Here is a 21621-nt window from a genome sequence, read left to right as displayed (position 1 = left end):
CCTGCTTCTCCCTCGGCCTCTCTCTCTCTCTCTCTCTGTGTGTCTCTCATGAATAAGTAAATAAAATCTTTAAAAAAATAAAAAATAAAATAAAATAAAATATATCTTTTATTCCTATTAAAAACAGTTTTTATTCGCTGCAGAAACAAATACAGATAGGAAAAGAGAAGAAAGAAGAAATGATATCAAATGCCTCCTCTGGAGATAACTAGTATTAACATTCTCAGGTACGTTCTTCCAAATATGTTTCTACAAATGTAAATCTATATTGGGTATTAATATAGACTAAATGTATAATTTTATATTATCATATATGAAAATATTAAAAAGGGCTCATAGTGACTATCTAGCACTCTGTCCATAGCCTTCAAAAAGTACTACATGATGAAAAAAAAAAAAAAGTACTACATGATGGTAAGAACATACGTGGTAGAACACAGAGTGCTCTTAAATGGATCTGTTTTGTAACCTGCCTTTTGCATTTCCTATTATATCATGAAACTTTTCCAAGACTCTAAATGTTCTTTTTGTAATGGTAGCAAAGTATTCCCCTGCACATATGTACCATCATTTATTTAAAGAACTCACATGGTTGGAAATTTACTTTGCTTCTGTTTTTGCAGTATTATAAACAACACTGGAATAAATATCATTTTGTCTAAATAAACACATATATTCTTTTTTTCCCCAGTGTGCACGTTACAATTGAATTTTTCTTCATAAATATGCTTCACCTGGTCTGAGCACTTGTCTCATTTTTGTGCTAGAAATTTGGCTGTTACACTTAAGAAATTTTGTCCCTTCTGTCAGTTTTGGTTGGTCGGGTTTGTGGAGATGGAGGCAGATCGGAGAAGCACGTGAAGTTCACTGCTTGCCCACCCACCCTGGCTTAGGGCCCGGATGCTGATGCCCTGTGAGGCAGTACCCACAAGGAGAGGAGACCCACGTAGCTACTTGAAGAGATTAAGGAGATCCAGTGGAGAGTAATTGTGAGAGCCAGAAATCCCACTGTGACCATTGCTACTTAACACCAGGAGAGCTCCATTAAACCATTAAATACTAGAAATGGGCCTGAAAAAAATCCAAAGGGTGTCTCTAGCCGACAAAGGGCACAAAAATCCATAGTCTGGGTTGACATTTAGCCCTTAACACACCATGACAGCGTAAGGCTCCATGGGGTATGTCAGAGTGGGGGCTTCAACAAACTCTCCTCTTGCTATCTGTGCCTCCACCTCATGCAATAATGTTACAGAAACCTTTGCATCAGGATCACAAAGTGCTTGTTTTTTTGACATATGAAGCCTGGGCTGCTCAAGTCCATCAGGAAAATATATCCTGAGTTGGGTGGAGCTTTCTTGTTTTATTTATATTTATACTTTTTATTTAAACCCCCCACTTATTTTCCTGAGAGTCTAGGATACAGCAGGCTCCTGGGAAATAAGTACTGTAGAGTTGGCAGGTAGAAGGGGTTTTTGGCTGTTGTTTTTCAAACATATTACACATATTTTTACATTATTAAAAACACACGCACACACACAACACCATTTCCCCAGAAACCTCTTCGGCTGACTAGTGTCAAGCCTAGTGATTTATAAGATTGTTTGCATATATTATATTTTAAAACACATACTGCTTTTGTAAAATGTGTATTTATTATACATTTTGGAATTCATAATATGTGCTGGAAACTGCCTCTGCCCGGCTGGATCTGGGACAGTCTGTCATGAGCAAACATTTCTGGAAGGCACTACCATACAAATGCTTTAGACTGAGCCAACCAATCCTTCCCTTTGCAGCTCCCGTGGTCTGTCTGTCTCTCACATGTGTGCACACGCATGCACACACACACACCTTCTCCCTCTCCTCCTGAAGTAACCTCATGAAAAGCAGCAATTCAGAACCCTATAGATCAAGCTGCAACAAATTTGGGAAATGGCTGCAGGAACCCCTGTGAAGTATGTTCCCCAGATTTACCAAGCTGTGACTCAGAGGATAAAAGCTGAATCTGAACTCAAGTGGTGCAGCTGATATACAGGAGGAGTGGCCCAAACCCCCATCACCTTTAAATGTCCGTGTGTGGGTGCAGAAGTGTGCAAGTGTGTGTGTGTGTGTGTGTGTGTGTGTGTATAAGAGAGAGAGAGGAGGGGAGAGAGGGGGCTAGGAAGGAGAGAGAGGTGAGAGAAAGAGCAAGCACCCCCCAGCATCAGGCTTATTCAAACCCTGGGAAAACAAACATCTACATTCACATTCCCCAGGAGCCTTGCTCAGCGGGGTCCTGCTGCGCTGTCCCCATTGCTGTCCCCTCACACACAGGATTGAGAACATTGCACTGAGCACCTGGGCCAGCAGGGATGCAATGCCTGTGTCCCCATTAATCCTCTGACTCTGTCTGTTTGCTCTCAGATGTTCTGTCTCAGAGGGGAGCCCAGGAGGAGCAAGGGGGGCTGGCTCTTCCTCAGCCGAGCTGCCCACATCTCCTGCCTGCCATCCCGCAGAGGGACAGGGGAGAAGGCCAGCCACCATGGTGCTGCGGGTGGGCGGATCGGAAGGAGACAGAGGAGCAGGCTCTGAAAGCACCCAATGTGAATCCAACCAGGGAATCAGAGCTCCTGGCCCCAGATGGAAGTGGGATTCAGCACCCCTCCATGTGATTCTGTTTCTAGATCCTTCCTATTAGCATGGAAGGGAAAAACGAGCCCAGAGGCTGAGCCCTCCGTGCTGATACACGCTTCCAGCTCTTCAATGACAACGCCCAAGGGACGGAATCCCATGGGTCTGCTCCTTCACGGAGGGCGGAAGATGCTTTTCTTTACCTTTGGAAAATGGGAACCAGCTTGAAAAACCACCAAGGCGCTTGCTTGTGCGGGGAGGCTCTGTGACTCGGTCCTGGCTAAAGCTGCTGGCCAGATGTGCCTACTTAGCTAGTCCGCCTGCTGTCCACAGCAGAGATGGATTTCTTGAGGCTTCGTGTTATCAAACCCCCATACTTTGTCACCCACTAACTCAGTTTCTCCACCAAGGCCTAGGTCCCCTTCATCTGAGGCTTGTGGCAGCTGCTACCACGGCAGCTACACACAAAAAAGGCAGCTCTGAGAGCCAAGATTATGTCTTCAGTGCATTATGGGCCCATGCAGTGCGTATATCTTCGGTAAATAACCGTCCGTTTTCACATGGATTATTTAGAATTTCTGATGAAACTGCAGAAATGTCAATGCGGGGTGGAAGGCACCAATCAGCGAGCAGCTCCATGACCTCTCTCTTCTTCAGTCTGACTGCTATTATCTTCAAGGGGGGAAGAAAACCTCTTTGTCTCTTGTTATACCTTTTTTATGATCTAGGATGCTGTTAATAACGACTTTGTGTTACATAAAACAGATCCATTAATGTCACCAAGTCCCAAAAGTACTGAATCAACCTGCTTCTTCAAAGGGGAAGGCGTGCAGTGGAGGAGCTCAAGACCCGAATGAGGAGAGGCCCCTCCACCCAAGGGCTGGCCCCATCCAGCATGCGATGGACTATTTACAGGGCTGGATGACTGAGGAAGAGGAAGGTGCCTGCGCCTGGTCAAACATCCTCCAAAAACAACAGATCAAGCTTGGGGCTTGGGTTAGTGATTTAAAACGCCCCTAACACTCCTCCATGCGTGCTCCTGTTCCAGCTACACCTAGTGAAGGGGAGAACGAGGCATGGGCTTCCCTCATCAGCAATTACACCACCCTTTAGGTGGGAATGTCAGTGGGAGGTTCAAAACCACATCTTCAGGGGACCCCAGCTGTTTGCTTTCAGTGCGGAGGAAAGCACCACCTGGCTTGGCACCCCATGGGATGGGCCCCAGGGACTCATGTCTAACAAGAAAGGGATGGGGCACACGAAGCAGTTCTTGCAGCTCTGAGGCAGCACTCTGATCCCCACTGAGATCCCTGGCTGACCTGCCAGCCCCTGTCACCACAGGCACCATTTCCAGGCTACTGGCCACACACGTGGGAGCCCCACCCTTTCCTGTATGCTCTAAGTCTCAGCCCTATGGGTCAATGGGGGCTAAAGACACACCCAGCCACTTAGGTGCCATTTGGGAGGGAAAGAACTTAGCAGGTGAACCAAGATGTGAACATAAACCAAGATTAGGGAGGGAATGTGACAGAGAAGGGTTTGCAGGCAGGCTTGCGGTGGGGGAGGCGGGGTGGGCGTGGGGAGAGGGGGTGGGCATCCACACCAGGCCCCATGCAAAATTACACAGGATGCTTTGGGATGGCTCCTTCTTTGGTTCAGGACTGCTGAGCAAAGGTAGTTTCTGAGTATCAATTGTAGTATAAAGATTATTCAGGAGAAGCTACAGTCATTAGAGTATAAGTCACATATGCACATAGACACATACGGATAAACTAAGAAAGCTCATATCTACAAATCACAAAGTTTCAAGAAGTATTTATTGAGTGCCTATTGTAAATCAGGTACTGAGCCTACAACTGAGGGACTTAGTGATGAGCCCAAACAGACCCTGTACTTTCCTTCATCGAGGTTATAGTTAAATAAAGGAGAGAGCCTCTAACCAACATGATGAAGTGAGTATAAAATGCAGAGTGTTTACCACCATGAAAACCTGATAAGGAGACGACTTCATCTGAGTAGTCAGAGATTTCTCTAAGAAATGTGGAGAAACTGAGATGCAAAAGACAAGTCAGCATGAAGCAGGTGAAAAGGCATTCCAGCCAGAAAGAAGAGCCTATGCAAAGGCCCTGTTATAGGCAGGAACATGAAGAATACAAGCGAGCTGTGCTTGGGGCTCAGAGAATGAGCCTAATGGTGAGGCTGAGTTTCTTCTCTAATGTTACACATTACACAGTGGTGCCCCAACTTTCACTGAGGATCTGCCCCATTGCTTTAGCGCAGAGTCTCCTCACCCCTGTGCTCTGTAAGTATCAAGTAGATGGTGAGGGAGAAGCAACAAATGGGTTTCGAAGAGCCACCAGCCTCTTAGCCTCTGTTTTCCCAAGTTCCTAGATGGCCTTGGGGCTTAGTTATATGCTTGGGAGGAGAGTTAAGCACCTGGTTAGTAGAGTAAAATCATATTCAAAGCAAGCCATGGGACGCCTGGGTGGCTCAGTGGTTAAGCGTCTGCCTTCGGCCCAGGGCATGATCCTGGAGTCCTGGGATCAAGTCCTACATCAGGCTCCCTGCATGGAGCTTGTTTCTCCCTCTGCCTGTGTCTCTGCCTCTCTTTCTCTCTCTGTGTGTGTGTCTCTCATGAATAAATAAATAAAATCTTAAAAAAAAAAAAAAAGCAAACCCAGAAGAGCATCATGAATGAGCAAATGGGAAATCTAGAATATGAAGAGCAAGAAGAAAAAACATGGCATGTGGGAATGGCCCCAGAAGAACTTTCTGACCAGGGCTGAGTGACCTCCACAGTTGACCAGGAGAGGCTGGAAGATGTAAAGCCACTAGAGAGATGCTCCAGGAGATCAGCTGATTTTTCTGGCCACAATGTACCAACCCCCATAGCCCTACCATGCAGTTCATTAAGCTAAAGTCCAACTGCTCTCCCGGGCGTCCACTCCCTCTGACAGTGCCCAAGGTTGGCACTTGCCAACATTCCGATCCCATGCCTGCTTGGGATACATTTGCCTAAACCTGGGTTCTACCTCATTTTCCTCCTCACTGGTATCACAGGCTGCCTCATGCAACCCTGGCTCATGACCTCCATCACAGGACAGACAGGAGACCACAGGCTGGTGAGAAAGACCTACACCTGGAAATGAGAATGGGCTCCCTGACACAGGCAGAGGAGTTTGGCCAGCCTCCAGTGAAAGCAAGGTCTCTGAATTTTTTTGAGAGTTAAATTTTCCCCTGAATGAAGGTTTATTGGCTCCTTGCTGGTTAGGAGATTATACCCCAGTCCTCCAGGGATATGTGTGAGGGATCATGTAAATCCTGTATTCTGGCAGAAAGAGAAAAACACTAATTTTTACATTAGTGACATCTCAACATGGAGTTGTTCAGGAGAGCATCTGCTCGGCCCTGATTAGAAAGCCTGAAATGTGGATAGCATCTGTTCGCCTCACCTCTCCCTTTCTCTCCCATGGATAGCTGCCCTTAGAGTCCTGAGCACCTGGTGACCAGGTGTGTTGACCCTGAAGTACTGGGTATGTGCTTTTGACTGTTCACATTCTGGAACCAGAATCTATCAAGACCATCATGGTCATTTCAAGAAAGCTTGACATGCTTTTGTGAAAATACTTTTCATCATTCCACATGAGAGCTCTGTATGACCTTGCCAAGATTAACTGGGCTAGCTTTAGAGCTGGCTTTGAGCATTCCATATATTCGGGGAAGAACTTTCAGTTGCTAGTCATTTGTTAAGCTTCTTGCTTTTCCCCTTTGTTTGACATTTTATCTACATTTGCAGAAAAAGTCTTGATAGGGTCCTCTGAATGTCCCTTCTGATGAGGAGTAAGCAGGCTCAGAATTGCGGTTGCTAAGTATTGATACAAGGGAGGTTCTGAAATGCTCTTTAAGTCTCAGGTTGAAGTTCAATATGTTACTCGCCCACAAATAATTGTAGAGATTCAGGAGAAAATTATAAACAAAAATAAAACAAAAGTAAGCATTGCTCATTGCCATTTGTAAATCTAGAGGAAAAGGAAATCTGTAGTTTACAGCAGAAAAGGGTGGAACCAGGGCAGGGAATAACCTTATCTGGTGATCAGTATACCTTACTGAGTACAGAATAGGGTGTGGCCTTGGGGATGCAGAATTTTTTTGAGGGAGATGGTCTTGTCAGACCTATTAATAATGGGATTCAGAGACTGCAAATAAGTTCCAGCTTTCCCTAGTCCTGCGTGATGGGGCATTGAAGTGTCTGCAGCTTTAATATCCAGCCCAAATCTAGAACATTCTGATATTTAAGAGTTACAGATTTGCCAGGCTTCATTTAATTTATTTTATTTTTTATTTTTTTAATATTTTATTTATTCATAAGAGACACACACAGAGAGAGGCAGAGACAGAGCAAGAGGGAGAAGCACGCTCCATGCAGGGAACCCAATGTGGCACTTGATCCCAGGACTCCAGGATCATGCCCTGAGCTGAAAGCAGATGCCCAACTGCTGAGCCACCCAGGCATCCCAGGCTTCATTTTTAATAGAACACTTCTAAGAGGCCAAAATAAGAACTCACTCACAATATTTAAATTCTGGAGGGAACTGGGCAATAATCAAAAACCAATTGTTGCCATCAGTTCTTTCCAAGTCTTCCTGAAGCATCTAAGCAGAATTGTTTGACTCTTGATACTTTATTGCATGCTTGTGTATGTCTGTGTGGGGTACAGAGAAGAAAAGCGTGATATCTGGTAGGTCACCAATAAGGTTGTGTATGGTTGGGGCTGGCTACATGAGCCTGGAAAACTTAGATCCCAAGACATCTTAGTCTGTGTAATAGGTTGAAAATGGAAAGTATTCCTCAGGCTGAAAGTCAGGACTTTTTGGTATGTTTAGTAGGGGATCTGAATTTTAAAAACGGAAGACAGAGTATTCACTGAGAATTTTAGAAGGAGACAAGACAACACTGCTGGGATCCAAGGATGGTGTCTCCCTCGGAAGCATGTGGCCTCCAGAGAGAAGTCATTCTTACTATTCTGTAACAAAAAGGGACAGATACCACACTGTGTCCAAAGGTAGCATCAGCCTTAAAAACCAGCTGGTATGTGTCATAGGCAAATCTTCAGAGAGGAAGAACACAGGTTTGAGGTGGGGAGATGGGGCAGAGAAAGGAGCCATAGGCAGGTGTGATAAACCATTATAAGGTTAGGATTTTTGAGAACTCTTGCATAATACCAAGAGTCACAGTTGATGAGAAATTTAGGAAACAAGGTTATGAAAGAGGCTTTGAATCCTATTAAAGCTGAAACCAACTCATAGCACCCTTAAGTAAGGATCCAACACCAACAGGGTAAAGGTAGACTGATTTTCAGGGAGATCATTGAAATTTCTGGGAAGGGGAGTATGAGTTTAGATGAAAGCCAGGAATGACTATAAATAGTACATATGAGATTTCAGTATCTTTAATGTCCCATATTTTATTCTACTCTATTTTCTGCTATTGGTACATGAAACCAATAGTGAGAAGATTCCCTAGAAAACCTTTGGATTATTCCTTGGTTGTCCAAGTAGAAATTCCCATAAGAATGGGCTCAGCATTACAACTCTGTGAATTTTGGTCTTGGGACAGCTGCCTCTTACTACAAAATAACACATTTATATATAGATAATATATAAATATACTTATGATTATTTATTAGAGAGAGAGTCAGGGCGAGTGCATGGAAAGGGCTGGGGAGAGGGAGAAAGAATCTCAAGCAGACTCCCTACTGAGGACAGAGCCTGACTCTGGGCTCGATCTCATGACCCTGAGATTATGATCCGAGCTAAAAAGTCAAGGGTCAGACACTTGGGCAGCCTGGGTGGCTCAGCGGTTTAGCACCGCCTTCAGCCCAGGGCCTGATCCTGGAGACCTGGGATCGAGTCCCACATCGGGCTCCCTGCACGGAGCCTGCTTCTCCCTCTGCCTAGGTCTCCGCCTCTCTCTCTCTCTCTCTCTCTCTCTCTCTCTCTCTCTCGCTCCCTCTCTCTGTCTCTCATGAATAAATAAACAAAATCTTAAGAAAAAAAACCGCTTAAACTGACTGAGCCACCTAGGTGCCCCTAAAACATTTATATTTTGATGATGACTTGGGTTCCCAGGTACTTTTATTTTTAGTGACAAAAACAGCTGGATGTGTTTGAATATTTATTATAATGGATTATATTTTTTATTGTAAGATTGTAAACTGCCCTTGTTTTATTTCACACATTTGTTTAAGAGTGTTTGTCCTTGAGAAGAGGAGGGCTTATCCCTAGAACATGGGTAACATCAGTTTCCTAGCCCATAAGGTTGAGAATCACATCTTCCCAGAAAGGGATAAAATCGCCCAAGTGATGGATGCCACACCGTGAGCCTCAAAGTCTCTCCCTAGATAAGCAATCCCTCCACCTACAGTGGTGATAGGTCGATCATCCTTATATTTTCTACAAACATCAGCCCAAATTCTTAAAACGAGAAAGTAGGTGGCTGGATCCTATACTTTTTTTGGAGACAGGAGAACACAAGAGATCATTAAGTAGTGTGCTGATTTGCAACAGGCTTGGGAGCAAGGAACCCAAATGGGAGAGGTGTGTTAGCCATGGAAGAGGCAAAAGTGCGGATCCTCTCTTTTTTTTTTTTGGTGGATGAATATTAGTCTTAACACGCACAGCCATACTTTTCTAAGAGCAACGAGCCTTGACTGTCTAGGGATTGAGCCAGGTGGGGGACCACTCAAAATCTTTGCTTCTCTCTTTTTCTGTGTCCAGTACCCTCACTGGCACTTACACTAGAGAATGATTGGCAAATTGCTAGGAAACACAACTCACCCGTGTCTAGGCTTTGGTATCAACTGGAGGAAGAAGTCTGCAGGAAGTATCTAAAGAAAAGTGTGAATTTTCTGAAGGCTTAATTGCTGTGCTTATTAAACCTCTCTCGCCGGCTCTAAGAATGAAGCTCCAACTATATGACTGGGTTTCAGCACATTTTCTGGAATTCCACAACCTTTTTGTGTGATGTTTGAAATCCCCCCAGAATAATGTGCCATGTCCTTAGGGTTGCTCGTTTTCTATTTCCAGAGCTAGGTAACAACATTTAGGATGTCAGCAAAGCCATCTGCCTTTCAGTTAATGGCAGAGGCAGGAGGCTGCAGCGAAGCGGCTGATGAGGGGTTAGTGAGAGCAAGGAGTGAGAGCAAGGGTGGAGTGGGACTGGGTGGGACAGGGGCCTGGGATAACAAGGCAGTGGTTGCCCTTTCACATCTGGCCAAGGGACTGGGAGAGCAGGGGATTGTGGTGGGGCAGGAGGTGCAGGGGCAAGAAGGGTGGTGGCAGAGGGAGCCAAAAGCCCTGCCTGGCTGGCCTTTGCCTGTTAGGGACCTCTTGCAGGAAGTGGCTTTCTCCCACTCCCAACAATGTGAGGCAGCTGCCTGTGGCTCGTTGCCCCTTTCCTATTGCAGTGACACCAGGAATGGTGTCCCAGCCACTGTTGTGACTCCCGGAATGGGCTCCCCTGGTTTAGCCACCATTCATACATTATCCTCAGAGAGGCTCACAGTCTTAGGCCTTTCATTACAATCCTGTGTGTGTGTGTGTGTGTTTCAAACCATAGTATCCTGACCTCTGTATTCTGTGTTTGGAAATAACTCAGGCAATTGGTTCATATTACCAGCTAAATGCTTATGAAATTTCATTTTAAGAGACATAACTGAAAAAGCATAAAAATGTCCAAATTCTCTCATTTAAAAACATCACTACAAGCCAAGACCTTGTATGATAATGCGTAAGTGCAATGTTACAACTGAATTATGAAGATTGCGGAAATAAAGTCCGGGAAGGAAGCATGAGAGAACTTTAATGGGCCTTCTATACCCTCGATGTGGGAAATTAACACAAAACAGCTGCATTTCTAGGGCTCACTCTGCAAATATATCTGAGAACAGACAGTGCCGTTCTAATGTGGAGATAATATATATCAGCACAATTAGAAAATTACTCTTTTAGCATGTTCAGGATTGACTCATACATTAAAAAATCTAACAAATTTATCAGACAACAATTCTGTTAATGGTTTCCTTCTTGCTTCCTACCCCCTCTGTTTCTCAGTCCCTTATTCAACGAGATGACTAAATAGAATCCATGCCCTTGATCAGTTATCCAAGACAAGCTGTTACGTACTGGGTCTTAGTTCTGCATAGATTCTTTGCACTGATTTGCCTAGGACTAAATACTAGTACTAATGATTTCAACCATGGTAAAATGGTAATATGATAATAAATGTCTCGTGAGCATCTACCATGGGCCGTGCACAATTCAAAATGCTTTATATATGCACCATCTCATTAACTTTGTCATAGTCATGTGAAGCAGGAAGGACTATTACCCACCCCCCTTTTTTTTAGATATGGGAACTGAGGTTGGGAAGGGGTAAGTACTTGCCCTGGGTCACTGAGCTAGCAAGCTGTGGAGAGGCAAACTCAGGTCTCAAAGCCCAAGTGCTTAGTAATGTAGGTGCTAGTTCTAGGGCAAACTCACGTGAGTGTGGAGAGGCACTGCCACTCCTGAGACAACTGGTCATCCTGTCCTCTTACATAGACATGAGAGGCTTGCTACAGATATGTATGCCTATAACATATACATGATCCCTGTTTTTACCCTTAGGTATAATGGGACTTGAGTAAGTAGTATGAGGTAAATGAAAGCTAAACTATTACAGGTGGGACTTCCAGCTGCAACTCACTTTCTTTAGCATGCGGAAGTCAAAGAGGACAGATGTGGATCTGATGCAAGGTGAACTCTTCATTTTAAGAGAGAAACAAGAAGCAGTAGAGGGAGAATGAGCATAGGCTTTGAAGACAGGGCAGGAGAGGTTCCAAACCTTTCTTTTATTATGTGACCTTGGCCAAGTTACAGAACCTCTCTGAGCCTCTGTTCCTTCCTTTGAAAATTGTGTGATAATAACTTTACCATGTGGGGTTGTGGGGCAGGATAAATAAGATGAGATAGCACTTAGCATAATGCCTGGCACATAGTGAGAACTTAATTAATATTAGACCTTACTTAGGTCTACTCCTTCAATCAACCATTTCTGTTGCTGATTGTTATAGAGGGCAATTAGGTAGAAAGCTCACAGGGTATATTTTAGGCTTCTGGGCCTTACCATGTGATTGAAATGGCCAGCTGGGATGCTATTAGGATACAAGCCAGGCCAGCAGACAAGTTTTTACTGAGGATCATCACTCTAAAGGCATGGGCGGAGGGCAGGGGTGTGTGTGTGTGTGTGTGTGTGTGTGTGTGTGTGTGGTTAGATGCAGTAGGTGGAGGAGAAAGTAATGTTTGGCAAGTATCTACCATATGCCAGTTCCAGAGTGAAAATTCATTTTATTACTTTGTAACGATGCCCAAAATAAACTCTGGACTTTGCAGTGCTTCAAGTATGCCTGGGACAACTTAACTTTAGTGCATACATGCACAAAGATCAAAACTATGTGTATTTTTGATATCTTGAACCATACCAACATCTGGGTACCCACAGACAGCTACAAGGAGATAAAGATCCAAAAAAGGGTGCTATTTCTTTCTCATGTCAGAAAGTCTCGAAAGTGACTAATTTCCTCTCTGAATTTAAATTATGATGATTATTATTTTACAGGCTGGGATCCCTTAGCTGGCCCCGAGGGTCTCATAGAGCACCTGGACCCAAATACTCCAGTCCTTAGACAATCTGGTATGATCTATAGATCTCTGAGATATATCCTCCTTAATATCTTATTCCAACCAGAAAACAAAATAAATTCCAGCAGCAGAATGTGCTGTTGAGTCCCTCGCAAAGCCAGAATGTCTTCTGAGGACGTGCTGCTTGGAGCCCCTGAGAGGGAGAGGTAAGGTAACAATAGCATCTCCTCCCCCAGCCACCTCCTGACTAGGCAGTTCTACCTCCAACATCAAAGCTGCCGCATGAAAATTTAATTTGAATTTAAAATCCCTGACAGGGCCCAGCACTGGGGAGGCAGGGGTTAACCACGGAGATAATGAGGCCGCTGCTGCCACTGCTGATTCTGTTGACAGTATTGTATCACCTAATGAATGTGGCGATATAAATCTTGATGAGGGGCAGGCTCGAGTCTCGGAAAGGTAATGATAATGAGGAGGGGCAAGAGCCCATGCTGCAGATGAAGAGGGAAACCAATAAAACGTCTCAGCTTAGGAGGGGCAGACTGAGGCTGGCCCAGCAAGGGTCGACCATTTGGCCCTATTTATGCAAGCTGCCCTGTATTCCACTGTGCACATTCTAGGGACCACCAGGTTCACAGGAGTTAAGGAAGCAAAGGGAAAGTGATGGGAAGCATTTTGTGCTTCCAAGTCAGCTCTCCACAGGCCCAGCAAGCAGAGGACTATGACAAGTATCACTAACAACTGGAGTAATCTCCTAATCTCTCTCTCTCTCTCCTTCCTCTCAGTGGCAGAAATGGATTTTATAAATCTTACTGATCCATGGTATCATCTGAAGTCTCTGCTCTATTTTGACTATTATATACCATGAATTGCTCTGCCTTTTTTCTGTTAATGAGCTTGGTATGATTCCTTTGCTATTGTTCTTTCCCAAATATATTCCTAGAGCCACTTGGTAGGACAAAGGACCCCTCCAAAAGCCCCACGCTAGAAGACAAAGACATGAGGAAGCCATTTCGGAGGCCGGGTCTGATGTGGTCCAAATAGCTTGTGAACATTTGAACAGACTCCTCTAAATTCTACCTGGAGAGCCCTGACAATGAAGGTAATCTTGGCATGGCCTGCAGGTGGCTCTGGGCCCCAGCACACAGGGGCTCTAATGGCCAAGAGTTCTCGGGTTTTGCAGACCAATGTCCAGGCGTTTCCAGCTCAGGAAGGCAAGATGCTGGGAAGAGTCCGAAACACTCATGCTGGAGCAGAATATGATTCTTAGGTAGAGAAATGAGACTTAATGCTACAGCATCCATAAGATGGAGCTGCATTGTTCTGGGCTGTGTCAGGCTGGTCAACCTTCCTCCGATTCTAGAACTCAGGAAATAGATTTCTGATTGAAAAGCAATCTGGACATGTGCTCTCACACTCGACAGCCTCTTGAAAGGGCTACCTATCTTTTTCTAGGATCCTCAGATCTGATTGTAAGAATCACATGGATGACTTTTCAAAGTATAGATTCCTGGGCCTTATCCCCAGAGAGGTTTGATAAGTGTGGCCTGGACAGAAAAGCATCTTTGTCTTTCCTTCTTTTTTCTTTTTCCTTTTTTTAATTCCCTAGAGGTAGCTATCATATACTACTGGCTGAGGAAATGTCTTAGGTAGAAGTGGGAAGCAAATACGGCAGAAAAAAATGGGAAATCATATTTTTTTCAGAGCTGAGGCAGGGTTCCTTAACGTTGGCTGTAATGGCATTTCAAACTGCACCATTCTTTGTCGTGGGGGGTGGGGGGAGCTCTCCTGTGCATTGTAGGGTGTTTAACAGCTTCCCTGGCCTCTACCCACTAAATGCCAGTAGCATGCGCCAATCATGACAATGGAAAATGTCTCCAGACATTGCCAAATGTCCTTTGGAGAGGGAGGGGCAGGGAGGTGCGAAATTGCCCCCAGTTGAGAACTTAGACTGACCTAGAGGCTTTACAACCTAGGTATGTTAAAGAAGCGAATGACATTCTTACTGAATGACAGTGGAAAATCATTGCCAAGTCTCTGATGCCTTATTGCAGTGAGCCAGTCTTCCACTTTGAGATTATAATTCCTGCAATGAAATCATATTCCAGTGCTTTTGTTGTTGTTCTTGTTATGAGAAGCATTCATCTTTCAAGCATGTGGTAACCCTGAAGAGAACCCTGCGTTTTGCATCAACCTTTCTCCAGGCTTCAAATCACCGGCAGGTGCATCTGCGGTCACGCCCTCCCTATTTACATAGAAGCCACAAGGCCACGCCCTCGGCAATTCCCCTTGCGCCTGCACCAGCCACACATGTGGACACCCTCTCATTTCATTTGGAGCTGATCAGAAAATGAAAAGCGCTTTTTTATTAACAAAGGGAGAGTTGTGATGGAAAGGAGCAGAAAAGATGAAAATCCTTTAAGATTCCTATTAGCGGAGACAGAGTCCCCTTTCTTTCTTCTCCCTCCTTTCGTTCCTTTCTTCTCTCTCCCCTCCTATTTCTCTCATTTCTCTTTCTCTTTCCTCTTTCTCTTTTTTACCCTCCTCTCTTCCCTCTCATCCTCTCCATCCCCTCTCTTTCTCATTTTATTCAATTGGCTTGCCCGGCAACCTTACAGAAACTTCTCTTAAGAGCGGGCCTATTGCGCCTCGCTCTCAAATTGCCCCCAGAGCCCACTGGATATTCCTTCAGATGTCTAACAAGCGTTGAACACAACTGAGGTTTAGAGAGACACAGAAATCAATACTGCGGCTTCCACCAGTCACGCTGAGGGATTAGTTGTCCCAAGGAAAAGCACAGACAGTTGAATAAGAGAATCATGACTCCGAATACCCTAACAGGTTTATGAACTAGAAAGCAGCCTCTGGCCTTGATAACCTCCAGGTGGCCTGCAGAAAAAGGCGACTGTGAAAACATTCACTTAGCTTTCTCCCCTTTTGTATTAATGAGGTCAAGCGTTGGACCTCAGGAGGTCAACAGTGGTGCTCGGAGGAGCGACTGTTTAGGCCAATGGGCAAGGATGACCATCTGAGCAGTGGTGCTCAGAGTCTCCGAGTGGTCTCCTGGATTTGACGAAGTCAGTGGTCACATCCCTCAGGACAAAGCCTGCAAGGATGCTAGAGCTGGAATCCAAGTAGAAAAATAACAGTGCCTGGGACTATCTGCTGTGAGCAGGCAACATTAAAGAGTGGGAGGGATTTCGATCTTAAAAATCATGGATGAGAGATGGGAGATTGGCAGGGGATGCAAATTATGGGGAGTCTCGAAATGGGTTCTGAAGGAGAAAAAGCAATAGATATATTTTAAGAGGTTCTCCATCTTAGTAAGTTTAACAATTTTTAGGCTCCCACTCCCACTGTTCACACTCCAGAGGCCAACCTCACGAACCAAGATGGATGGCCCAAACGCCTCACGTAGAAGACAGAAGAGAGACTTGGTGGAGGGTAGGAAGCTGAAGACAGGCAGATGCAAAAATCTAAATGATGTCGGTTTCAACAAAGGAAGAAAGAGTCACTTTTCAACTGGACCTACAGGATTGAGTGAAGTGAAGAATTAAGGCTATTATCTGTATAATTCAAACCAAAACCTACCTTTCTGTGAATTTATAGGACAATTTAGGTCCTAGCTGAATAATTCAGAAAAAGATAATCACCTCAATTATTTAGATGGCCATCTCTTCCCCTTGTACAGTCCATCTCTCTAACTCAGATGTGGAAAGTTGACAGCAATTAAGTCTCTTAACCAAGCTGCCCACAGAAGGCCAAGAATTTGGGCTACAAATGTGGTGGCTCTGAAATACTACCAGTAGACACTGACCCGGATAAACAAATTCATCCAGAAGACGCTCGCCTGGAATCAGTAAGTGGTGCTCACCCATCTGATTGAAATTCTAAAACCCCAGATTTGGGAAAAGGCACGGAAGTCATTCCTTCACGGCCTCTTGGCTTGACCGGATGTCACTCTTTCAAGAAAAGAGGAATCAGCGCCCTTCTCCGGCAGCCGCCGGAGCACCAATCTGGGCTCCACTGAGCTTGTCCAAGCAGCTCATTGCTGAGCTGTGTCTCGGTGACGGGTGTGGATGGGGAATTTGCGCATCTAAGGCTGGTTAGTGAGCGGCGTGGGGAATGACACCATTTCAAGAGGGCTGATGAGAGCCTGGGAGACCCTTGATCTAGTTGGGAAGGGTCATGGGGAATGCAGTCCCCTCCTCCTGGTGACTCCAGGACAATGGGGAGTCTGGGTGGTACCTCCGGGTCCCTGCATGTCTCCATGTGTTTGTGCGCATGTGGCTTTCTGTGGACAGAGGCAGGGTGTCTGATGTGTCCAGGCTGGTGGCTTCAGTTTTCCTTTGTGTGAACATTAATCCGCCCGGTCCCATCCCCCATCCTCTTCCCGCACATTAACCTAAAATATGAACGCATGCTCGGGTCTTGCCTGTGCTGGCTGCATCCCTGCCCCCTTCCTCCAGCCCTCTTATCTAAAGCAGCGTGTCACTGCAATTTTATGGTCAACATTACAGACTCAAGCCCTCCTTTGAACCAATCAAACTGCACTGAATATGTTAAGGGAATCCAGGCTTTCTGGAAGGAGCCGCGTCCTGAGCCGCACCGCCTGACCTCTCTAAGAGCAGCCCCCATAAATCTGCCTCACGTGATGGGAGATGGGCTTTTCAGGATCTCTCAGGGTGCTTTGAGGTAGCACTTCTATGAACTCCTTGCCACAATAAATAATGCTACCTGCAATATGTCTTTGGGAGTGTGTCAGCAGCTGCTGTCCTGCCATGAATTTTTATTCTTGTGCCGTCTGGAAGATAGATTCCAGATTCAGCATTTCCCCGCACTTAGTGTCAGATCTCTTTACCCCCTTGCCCCGGCAGAATGACAGAGACCACAAATAAAATAAAATAAAATAAAATTAAAAAAAAAAAAAAAAGGGCAGCCTAGGAAAAATGGCCCAAGAGTGGCAGGAAGGAGCTTACCTCACAATTGTGGAGGAGCCGCCAGTGTGACCACAGTGACTAGGTGGGAGGAAGGAGGAATAAGCCAGGCAATTCAGAGTCCTCAAGAAGGAAGCAATTCACCTGGGGTGGTCGGAGAAAGGGGTTTCTACCAGGCAAAGCTGTTGGAGGAGAGGAAAGCCCATCCTGAGTCAATAATTCATGGCAAGGGAGGGCAATGGAAATTAGTTTTGAGGCTCAGCTAGGTTGTTGCTGCCCTGGTCAGATTCTAGGCAGCTGGTCCACGAAAAGAGGACAATGGAATCAGAAATAGTCTAGAGATGACATCTAAGATGAGTTGTCGCAGTCTGAAAGCTAAAGATGAGGAAGAAAGACGCTACTATAGCTTAGGAATTATAATCAGTCGACTCCCAGATTTCACTGACTCGCATGTCTCTGCCCAGCTAGAAATGAGCGCCCACATGGCCGGGTATGTTTTATCATCTCTGCAACTTGAAACCTTCTGGCAGTGCTGAAGCCAAAATTCACCACCGCAATGCCCAGGAATTTCCGCCCCTTTGAAAAGTCCCATGTCCCAGGAAGTTTCTGCATTACTAACGTGCCAGCCATATCCATTACAGTGGGAGAGAGCACAGGAAAGGAAGAAAGAAAATATGACTTTGATATGTTAACATCTCACAATGGTAGATTATTTCATTTTGTATGCTGCTTCCTCTTCAGAGAGGGGAAAATGTAGTTAGTATCCTGACAGGAACAATGTATAGTCCTAGCTACTATCTATGCGCATTGAAATCCACATAATCCTAGTCTGATGACCAAACCCAAACTTTGGTGGCTTTCTAGATCAGAGTTTCACCAACTGCAAAGTGCATAGGAATTACCTAGAGATCTTAAAATGCAAATTCGGTAAGTCTGGGGGTCCTGAGAGTCTGCATTTCTAACAGGCTCTCAGATGCTGCTGACACTGCTGGACGATACATTGAACAAGGTTTTAGGTTCAACCAAGTTTTTATGTGCACAGTACTGCTCTCCTTCCCTAACATGTATATGCAGGCTCCAAACCCAGGGGAGGGTCCATGTGTTCCTTTGTTCCCATATATTTTGTTCTTGGGTCTCCATATGTTTTTTTTTTCCAAAATTAATATCAAGATGGAGCTTCAAAAATTGTGGTAGTTTGAATATTCACATTTAATACTTCTAATTCTCCAAAATGAAATGATCATCTCATTTAGGGATAATGACAAGAGTGCCTCATTGAGACTCTCTTTTAGGGTCAGATCTGGGGCCATTGACTTTTGGGGTCCAGCAGTGATAGGCTGCAAGGCCTCATCCAAATGGACTCTGACCGTTTATGCAGAATACTGGCCTGGAGTGGTGACCTCCTAAATAATGTCCTACCCAGCCAGAGTCAAGGCCACATTATCATCTCTAGCTTCCCAAGGAAGTGAGATCAATTTCCCAGTTTAGGGTAGTACGGAGAGAAGGGTGTGGAGTGAGGTGGAAACCATATTGAAACCTTTGCTGATTAAGTTACTCATGACCAACTGGTAAGTGGAACTGTGGGTTCCCTCAACATAACCCCAGTTTCTCTCCAATTCAACAGGAGCAGCAAGATCACAAAACTGGCAAAACCTAAAATGAAGGTGCTTAATAAAGGTCAGTGACAAATACACTTTTTGATGGGAAAGTAAAGTTTCTTATGGTTAATATAGTCTTTGATGTAATAATTGTGGAAGTTTCTCATATATCCCAACACATCACTGAGAATATAGCAGTCCCTGTCAGTCAAGTCAACTGAGGCCAAACATGATCACTCATTTGTAAACTGGGCTTTCTGCCTGCTGAATACCTTTCAAAAACAGAAGCTCTCTCCTAATTGCCTGGGTTGACCTATATTTAGAAACCTGAAATGTGCTGGTGTAGTGGAGAAGCCAGAAAAATGTTGGAGTTAATCACTAAATCAATCTGGGCTGACCCCAAGAGGACAGTGAGTGTGGAAGGTTGTTGGTCAAGGAGCTTTTGGAGGCCGGACTTAAAAGAACTCTCTTGTTTCTCTGAAACTGGAAAATCTGCTTCTTTCTACAAAAACATATCCTCAGAATAGAATTTGGTCTCTTCTAGGACAGCCCTTTGAATCTCTTGTGCCAGTTACCAAGTCAAGGTTAACTTTATTTTGTTCCAGTATGCTCTCTGGGCACCCCTGTGGCAGTATGGCAACAGGACCTACAGATGGAGACACAAAAGCACTATGCTGACTATCAAGTGAAACCTAGATGCAAGATCCTTCTCTTCTTCCCTTCTCACCTTGGCCATCTTTTCTCCTCCTACGGCATCTTTTTGATTTCTTGGTATTCTGGGTTGTTAAAAATTCAACTTTAAACTTTTCCTCATTTCCTCCCCCTCATAATGCAATGATGATAATTTCTTAAAAGTTCAGAGTTTGAAAAATTGGGGGAAATGACAAGAAGTATTAGGTATTATTTTCATGTAAAATGAACTGTGGGATGACATTTGGAAATGGGTACCAGGTACCCAGAAGGTTAGTAATTACCTTTACGGGAACATTAAACAGAAAATTTAGGAAGTTTCTTGATTCTGTAGAGCCAGCACTCTAGCCAGCGAAGTTGCTAGCTCCCATGATTTCTGCAATCTGTGCTAAATGGTGGCTTGGCTTTGAAAGCTGAAGGATATAAACAACCAAAGGGGCCAGCGGATGGGTGCTAGAACTGTTAGAGATAGTTATGGGTCATTTGATGCCTGCAGAAAATACTTACCAGATAGATAAGTGATGGAAAACTCTGGGACTTTTTTGGAAATTTAGGTTTGGATGTCTAGCTTGTTAATTTTAATTTTAAATTTAAGTTTAAAAATTTAATTTTAAGGTTAAATTAAGATATTTGAATGACTCAAACACATATTTTTAATTCTTGCACTGAATTTTATAGAGCTAAGCTAGGAAATGAGGAAGTTAAGTAATGTTGGAACAGAGCGAATTATAAGCAGCTATTTATTGAATATTTATAGACTTGTTTTTGAGAAGATTTTCAAGGGTAAGACATTCTAATTGTTGAGATAAGACTAAGTTACTGGGGCACCCAGGTGGCTCAGTGGTTGAGCGTCTGCCTTTGGCTTAGGTCATGATCCTGGGGTCTTGGGTTTGAGTCCTACATCAGGCTTCCTACAAAGAGCGTGCTTCTCCCTCTGCCTATGTCTCTCCATAGCTCTCTATGTTTCCCCTGGACCAATAAATGAAATCTTAAAAAAAAAAAAAACTAGAATGGGAACAATTTCATGAGTTACTTCTGACCACTGAAGTTCAGCAGCAGCTTAGTGAGAGAGAGATGGGAAATGAACACCAGGAAACTAGTATGCATAATTCACAGTTTAAAAAAGGAAAAAGAAAAAAAGACTAAGTTACTAAAATAATTAGAAATACATAGATGGGTAAGCTAAGTGCCAAGGGATACTAAATGATATGATAAGATACAAATCACTTAAGAAAGAGCTTAGAGAAGCAGAATATCAATGAGAGATTTAGAGCCCAAGAAAGGTTTCCTGTGTGTAGGATTTGTGTAGGAAACAGGAAGGGCATTCCAAGGAAGTGGAGCAACATAGGTGAAGCCACCAAGTCTAGTGTCTGCTCTTGGAGCAGCACAGAGACTGGGTCTATGCAACAGACGTGGCCTGTCAAGGGATTGTGGGAAATTCAGTTTGATGGTCTGGGAGGGGGCAGGTTAAAGCATATTCACACTTGATTGGCAGGAAATAAAGGCAATGAAAATAATTTTTAAACAGAGGAGTATTATAACGAAAGCATATTTTAGCAAACTAGGGAAGTGCCCCAAAACCCTCAGGCATATGTTTCCAAGAACCAGAGAGAGAACACACCTGAAGAGAAGAGGGAGTAAGGCTCCTTGAACTTGATCCAGTAAGAAAACAGTACCCAACAGAGGGACGAGATGACTGTGAGTAGAGCAAGTATCTCCTAGCTCTGTCCCCAGTGGGTCTGAAATCTGCGACAAGAGAGCTATAAGCAAAAATATAGGCAAAATTCACCCAGAAAGCTGTGTTGTTAAAATTCTCTAACTTTGGCGGAACATAAACAGTGTGCTTTGGGACTTTTTTTTAAAAAAGGGACAATGGCGAAACTATTGAGGGTGGTAGTGATGGAAGAGAAACAGGAGCATTCTACCTCAGTAGGAAGGAAATTTTCATTGTTGACATTATTGGGACACGATGATGATAAAACAAATGGGTAAGTTTTCAGTTGGTTTTATTAATTGTTTTAAAATTCATTAACAATGTAGTCCTTACTCTTTGCAGTTGGGATAGGCTGTGTGCACTGTCCTCCTTCCTTTGCATTCAGCTGAAGA

The 21621-nt window shown here is 44.3% G+C and overlaps 1 protein-coding gene across 27 annotated transcripts in view; it reads right to left on the bottom strand.

Moving 5' to 3' along the window:
* The window catches only part of ZFHX3 (zinc finger homeobox 3), a 527663-nt gene that overhangs the window by 431754 nt on the left and 74288 nt on the right, over positions 1-21621 (bottom strand). For 4 of the 27 annotated variants that reach the window (XM_077888884.1, XM_077888896.1, XM_077888877.1 and 1 more), the window contains exon 3: positions 17270-17409. The exons of the other annotated variants lie outside the window; for them this stretch is intronic. The gene's annotated coding sequence lies outside the window, so the exon portion shown is untranslated. The remainder of the gene's footprint in view (positions 1-17269; positions 17410-21621) is intronic. 27 annotated transcript variants of the gene reach the window in all.

The sequence above is a fragment of the Canis aureus genome, chromosome 3 (genome assembly GCF_053574225.1).
Source record: "Canis aureus isolate CA01 chromosome 3, VMU_Caureus_v.1.0, whole genome shotgun sequence".
Classification (NCBI taxonomy): domain Eukaryota; kingdom Metazoa; phylum Chordata; class Mammalia; order Carnivora; family Canidae; genus Canis; species Canis aureus.
This window is presented reverse-complemented; position numbering and strand designations above follow the sequence as displayed.